Source organism: Macrobrachium nipponense, chromosome 1 (genome assembly GCF_015104395.2).
Source record: "Macrobrachium nipponense isolate FS-2020 chromosome 1, ASM1510439v2, whole genome shotgun sequence".
Classification (NCBI taxonomy): domain Eukaryota; kingdom Metazoa; phylum Arthropoda; class Malacostraca; order Decapoda; family Palaemonidae; genus Macrobrachium; species Macrobrachium nipponense.
In genome coordinates, this window is record NC_087200.1 from 34,419,056 (window position 1) to 34,426,266 (window position 7,211).

The 7,211-nt window shown below is 35.0% G+C and overlaps 1 long non-coding RNA gene across 1 annotated transcript; it reads right to left on the reverse strand.

Annotated features, from left to right (window-relative positions):
• Window positions 1–428: 428 nt before the first annotated feature.
• On the reverse strand, window positions 429–1,538 carry LOC135220123 (uncharacterized). The gene is made up of 3 exons (XR_010315579.1): window positions 1,408–1,538; window positions 788–939; window positions 429–632 (listed from the first exon to the last, which is right to left on the reverse strand). It is a non-coding gene; the product is annotated as an uncharacterized LOC135220123 (long non-coding RNA).
• Window positions 1,539–7,211: the final 5,673 nt, after the last annotated feature.

Below are 7,211 nucleotides of genomic sequence, written 5' to 3' on the forward strand. Positions count from 1 at the left end.
ATATATATATATATATATATATATATATATATATATATATATATATATATATATATATATATATATATATATATATATATATATATATATATATATATATATATATATATATATATATATATATATATATATATATATATATATACATATATATTGTTCAACAATAATCACCATTTTATGTTTAATTTTTATGGTTAAAGGAAATTTTTTAGTTATTCATTTATAAGCGAATATATTGTTCGGTGAAGAACATTTTTTTTCCGATGAATTTGTGTTTGACTTCCCAATATTTCTGATACGTATAGATTAAATTAGTAGATTCTTTTATAATAAAAAAATTCTTTACATCAAAAGGGTCAGTGTGAAAAGCAAAGAATTTAAAACTCAATGTTTATTAAAACAAATCCTCATTATAAATGAAGAAACATATCATAGTATTTCTGGATCCTTGAATTAATCAAACGAAAGCTTGCTAAAAACAAAATATGTGACTTCAACATTTCTTATCATCATTATCTTTATTTATCAAACAAAATAATAAGAGAACAGGTGGAAATGTGGTTCAGGAGATCGATTCAGTCTATCCATGATAGTGTCCCTGGTGGTAGGATGAGTACTGGTTGTAGAATGGCCTGGAAATAGACATATTTGCCATAGGATTAGAACTTATTTGAAATTGTACATTGATAATAAAAATGAAACTTTCCATTCATCTATAATTTGAAATAATAATCTGCTTAAAACACAAATATACAAATAAAAGAGAAAAAGAAACATTTGCATTTACCCATATCCAGAATGTCCGTATCCATAAGAACCGTGTCCGTGTCCGTAAGATGAATGGTGGCCGTGTCCGTATACATGGCCGTATGACCCTTATCCGAAACTGGGATAAGCAGCGGCTACGTATACTAGGGTCAGCATGGCAACAACGAGGACCTTTTGAGAGAAACATTTTGTATTAATGTTCAGCTCTTCCTTTCATTGAAGGTTTTTCGGTAAAAGTCTATCAAAATGAAGAACTTTTTCATTTAAAATAGAGTTGCTAGGCAGCTTACAGGCTGAGTTACAGATAGGCATAAGTGACACAATTCCTCTATTTCACGTCTCAAGTGACTCAAGATTGATAATGAAATAGATTTTCAAACACTATTATGAGAATGAAAAATAATGATCGTTCTAGTTTTTTTGGCATAAATATATACAAATAAAAGTTTCCATTTTGTGGTAATCAAATTCAGTGAAAGTGCAGAAAACTAAATGGAGGTTGTAAATGAATAATTAAGCCTTTTTTAAACAATGCAAAAGAGAATTGTTGTTTTTTTAACTAATTTTGGTAACAGATCTTACTGCGACAAGACTGACAGCCATGTAATAATAAAATAAATAATAGATGACGATACTTACAATAGTTTTGCTTGCGAACATGATTACTGCTGCGAATTGACTTCTGGCTGCTGCTTCGCTTCTGTAGCGTTGTGTGTCGAGGAACGGAGACCATAGCCAATATATATTCAGAAAGCATCAGCTGCCAGTTACCTATTACGCTTTTTGAAACAGAAAGATACAGAGAAAATATAATGTGCAAGCTATGTAGTTTGATTAGTCGATTCAAGTGTAATACATCCTTTGAAATGATAAGACATATTACTTGTAATGTTGAGTATAATTTAGAATTACTTAAATTCTAAATAGATAATGGCATCTATTAGGGGATTCACCGCTTGATTTTACCGAAAGCGTTATGGGACTCTTTCTGTTTTGTTTCAGGCCTATCCAACGAAAAAAAAATACCCAGATTTCCCGAGATCTTTCCTACTATAGCAACCGTATTTGAACGATTTTTCTCAGATCACGTTGACTCAGGAGTGAGACGAACTGACTGTCTAATGATTGCCAGGTTTAATTCTTAAATTTTTCAATCTCTTACTTTTTTTGTCCACATTATGATACATTTTTAGCAAATTCAAGCAGCAGAGATAATTAACAGGTTAATAATCCAAAGGAGGTCATTTCCAGTATTAGGTTTGTCATAGAAGTCGAGTCATTCAGTCATATATTGATGATGACAAAATAATGTGTGGCCTGAAAAATCTGTTTTGAAAGATAAAGGTTAGAGATGGTGTTAAGATATTGAAGATTAATTACAGTTTTCAGAATCTGAAAACGTTTGAAGTATTGTTTACAGGAGAGAAAGCCAATCACCGGTTCATTAAAGTGATTGCAAGTTAAAATATCGAAAATTCATCTGATAATATCAAGCCTCTTATTAATAAGTAAAATAATTCATAAGTGTTGACATGAATTTAGGATTAATTAATTGTGATTGTGTGTGTATATGTGTGTTTGCCTATTATGGTTTGTAGTAAAGTCACTTCTTGTATATGAAGTTGAAAATTAAACTTACAAAAAATTTATCTTTTAAATAAGATTCCATGTTTCAAATCCATCAATAATTTGAAAATCTCAATTCTGAACTGACTTGAGACTTAGAATTGCTTCTCTGTGTTAGAGCTTCATACGCCATACAAAGAGACCCTTTATGGGTACCTTACCTACAGCAATTTTAATATGTTTTGATCCATATTGTAAGGAACGTATGATGCCAAGATGTCTTAAAACAAAACAGTGAATACTATTGAAAAGACAACTATTGAGTTGGCTGTATCTGTCCGTCCTCAGATTAAAAACTACTGAGGCTGTATCATTTACAGGAGTGAAAACAAATCACAGGTTCATTAAAATGAAGGCAAGTTGAAATATCGAAAATTCATCTGATAATATCAAGCCTGTTTTTATTTTTAAGTAAAATCATTCTTAAATGTTGACATGAAGTTAGGAATCATTACTTGTGTGTGTTTGTGTCTGTGTTTTCCTATTATGATTTTTAAGATTTGCAGTAAAGTCGCTTCTTGTATTCGAAGTTGAAAAGGAAATTAAACTGTCAAAATATTGAAATTTTGAATAAGATTTCATGTTACCAATCCAGTAATAACTTGAAAATCTCAATTCTGAAACATTTGAGATTTAGAATTGTTTCCCTGGATCCCAAAATTTCAGACAAGGAAAGAGGCTCTGCAGGTGCTCTGTTAGAGCTTCATAGGCCAAACAAAGAAACCCTTTGTGGGTACCTTACTTGCAGCTCATTTACTTGGTTTTGATCCATATTTTAAAAAATACATCTGGCCGGGATGTTTCAATACAAAGCAGTTGATAGTTTAAATTGTTAGTCTTCTGTAAAAGAAAAGTATTGAGATGTCTTTGTCTGTCAGTCCTCACTTGTTCTGTCTGCCCTGAGATCTTGAAAACTACTGAGGCTACAGGGCTCCATATGTTGATCATCCACCCTCCAATCATCCAACATACTAAATTTCAATTTGCAGCCTTCTAGTCATTTTATGTTATTTAAGGTTAAAGTTTGCCATGATCGTACATGTGGAAATGCTATAGGAAAGGTCACCACCATTCCATGGCACAAAGTTTTATGGGATGCGACTCATTCAGCATAATACGCTGTACAGAAAACTCGATTGCGCCAAAGTTTTTTCGATGCACTTTTGTCTTGTTTATTGTTGCACTGAGGATTTTAATTGTCATTCCTATGCCATTCTGCCTGGTAGGAAATGATTTGCTAATTAGATTAAACCAGAAACCTCTGCCTTATCCTTGCTTTGTTCGAAGGGAATCATCTCTCTTATCTGTTATTTTTTTTACTCCTTTCTGTTCTCGCAGCGGGTTTGTCTGAGGTGCCCAGGTGGAGACAGTCGTTTAGTCTCCTCTGGTCCCCTCATTGATGAGGGAATCCTGCAGTCACAAATGAATCACTTTGACGATGAAGATAACATTTCTTCTTTCTTCTCTGCAACGGAGAGCTCTCGGAAGTCTTACTGTGCAGAGGTGAGAGATATTTGATAGTTGAGTTGCATCTCATTAACTTGCGTGTAACTACTAATCACTAACGCTCCTTTTTCAATGTAGAAGAAATAACAACAGATAACTCTCCAGTCTCCATTGTTATGGGGCTACTTATGATGGAGTTGTTTCACCATGCATTTTTGTACCTAGCTACGAACTACCATAGTCAACAACAACTAGATCCACACTTCTCTCAGCTGAGCTATAGGTACCTGGAGAAAGGGTGGGTGGCAGGTGACAGGTTCGGAAAAATAGGGTTTCATAGATGTCTCACGCACTAGTGGAGGGGTGAGTCAGTTCTGCCTTTGATTTTATATAAAAAGTTCATTCTAATAGGGAGAGGCTTAAATACCTAATATCTCCACAACTTTAGAGTTATTCCATAGGTGTGGGAATGGCAAAAACAAAGCCTCTTACAATAATAATTAACTCTCTTCCATATCTTTGAGAGATCTAATGACATATGATCTAAAACTAATGAAATCCCGCGGCTGTTAAATGCCAAAACAATAAAATATTTTTATAATATGCTCGCACTGAATCTCCTTATCAATTTTCCAAATGTTTGAAAAGAACAAGGCAATGTGCCTTGATTAAATAAACAACTAAGAACTTCTCTTGAGAGAGAAAAAATTCTTTAAATCAATATTCAGAAATAAATCAAGTCACAAGTTACTAGTTTGACTAAATTCTGGAAATAATTCCTCCTCAGAAATTAACTAAATGATAAAATGTGACACACTGAGGATGGAACTACATGAGATACTGACTAAATAAAATAAATGATTGATCAATCATTAAGTAATTAAGCGTCAATAAACATCAACCTTATTCTAACCTTAACAAAGAGGGGTTAATAGTAATCTTAATTCTATCATGCGTAGCTGCTGTCCATTTCATGGGGTTGTTAGGGACCCCTGCGATTTTCATAAGGCAAATTGACCCTGCGCCATTAGCGTTACGCAATTATGAATTATCGCCTTGGGTAATTATTGATGTTTCTGGGCAGTATGTAATTTTCTCTTCAGAGATTAGTAATATCAAAGGGTAGAGCTAAGGAAATGTATAATTCTCCTTAGAGAATAACAAAATTACACAATATAGAGAGGCTAGGGAAGAAGTGTTTAATCAACAAGTAAATAAAAATGAACAATATACACTGGGAGCCATGCTTTTAACAATCTCACCCAAGTAGGCCAAGCTAAATTATATATATATATATATATATATATATATATATATATATATATATATATATATATATATATATAATCATTCCTGCTGGCTATAAATGTTCTAGTCTTCTTAAAAAGTTATGGTGCCTGGAGAATGGCAGTCATTATGATAAGCTTTATGATGCATATCCTTCGACTTCATATGCTTCAGTAGTTCTTAAAAAAAGACCTACCTTTATGGCCAGAATTGCTGGCAAATGGGGGCTCTTCCTAAGCAGAGCATGCATCAGAAAAGAGTGCCTAACCGTGAAGGTGAAGAGGAGAGGAAACTATTGAGGAGAAGATATGAAAAGTACAAATAGAAACAGTTGCAAAAAGGATAAGGAAGACGTAGAAGTAAGAGACTCTGACACTCCTCTAGATGGAGAGGGAATAGAATTCTCTATAAGAATGTGGCACTATGCCAGAGCACCAGTGCTGAAAGAGCCTATTTACTTCCCCAAGCTTGCTGGAATCCTCTTCGCCCTCTACCTTTCTTCCTTCAACCTCTCCGGATTGATGATGCAATGGGGGAACAGGAGACCCAGGCCCATGGAATATGTGAAGAGTAGCATCTGCTCTTGCTGCTGCGACAGCCGGAGCAATGGCATTCATGCCTGTTCCTAATGCCACTTGGCTCAGTTCCTTGGGTTCTTTGGCTAACTTGGGGTTGGAGAGTCCTTACGCCTGGACTAGTTAGCTGCTGACGAAGAGTAGGAGTTGATCACTTTTGTTACTGGTTCCCAATTAGGGGTGACCGGCTCCAGGGTGGTTTGTGAGGGCGCTCTGTTGATAGAGCTTCTGTTATGGTGAGGAGTGTCTAGGGGAATTCCTATTGGAATTGGCTCTCCCTCGGCTTCCAGTGTGAGATCTAGACTCTGGGATGGGCAAGCACTCTGCCTGGGAGTGGCATCCCTATAGGCACTGGAATTAGATTAATTTAGATTCCACTAGTGGTGGAATTAAACGTCTCTAGACTGTAAGATACTCTATCACAAGAACTGTAGATTTTATGCAAGGTGAAAAAGTCCAAATGAATTGGCGCCAAAACGAGGTTGAATTCCTGGAGTGGGAATCGATCGTCACGAGGACGTAGGAATTCACTGTTACAAAGAACTGGACAATAAACAGTCACAAAGGCTGTAAATGACATTCAAACATACCAAAAAAAAAGGGGGGGGGGCAGTCAAACAGATTGTAACAAGATTCACATATACAAAATGCTAATTTATTTGACACGAGAAAGTAAAATAACTATCATGCACTATAAATTATAGACTCCACGGGAACAAGAATTTATTTGTCATTATGACGTAAATGAATAGACACCATGGTTGAAGCTCCAGTTGCTCTGAGATGTGGAATTATACATCGCTATCACGGGGATGACAGATTCCCAGTGGCGAGAAATACCCATATAACAAAATCGTAAATAATAAATTCAAAGTCTTGCTTCCGTGATGGGTTTGTGATTTCGAAGCTAGTCTAATGGACTTGCTTAGACCCTCACCTACCAGCAAATAGTGGCTAGCATTAATAAATTATGCAAAAACAAAAGAAAAAATTTACCAGTCCCTGACACAACAAAGAATTTCCAGATTCGCAGAGAATGAATAAGAAATGACAATGTTAGTGGATAAAGAGAATACTCAACCACACAGTGTTTACCATAAAATTCATAATAAATCTTCAGTTCTCAAAGAATAACACTGCTCTGGGCTTAATTCGCCTACACCCTATTTGCATAACTATTTTCCATGGGAAAACGACCCTGACTTGTTTTAAGGAATGAGTCTTGGGTAAGATAATCGCAATAATAATATAACAACCATAATGTGAAGACAAGAAATAATAATATAACAGCAATGCAGACGGTAAAGAAGAAGCCGTTTCCTTGCTAATATAATTCCTCGCAAAATTTACTGCAGATGTCAAGTCACCTGGACTCCCTTGGGGCTGTGACCATGAAAAAGGTATGATATGAGGTACATCCATGTACCTGGGGGACAATAACAACAAAGATATTTCCCTACGCTACCGCACTGCATATTAAGGAATGTCAGTATTGAATTTTATTCTATT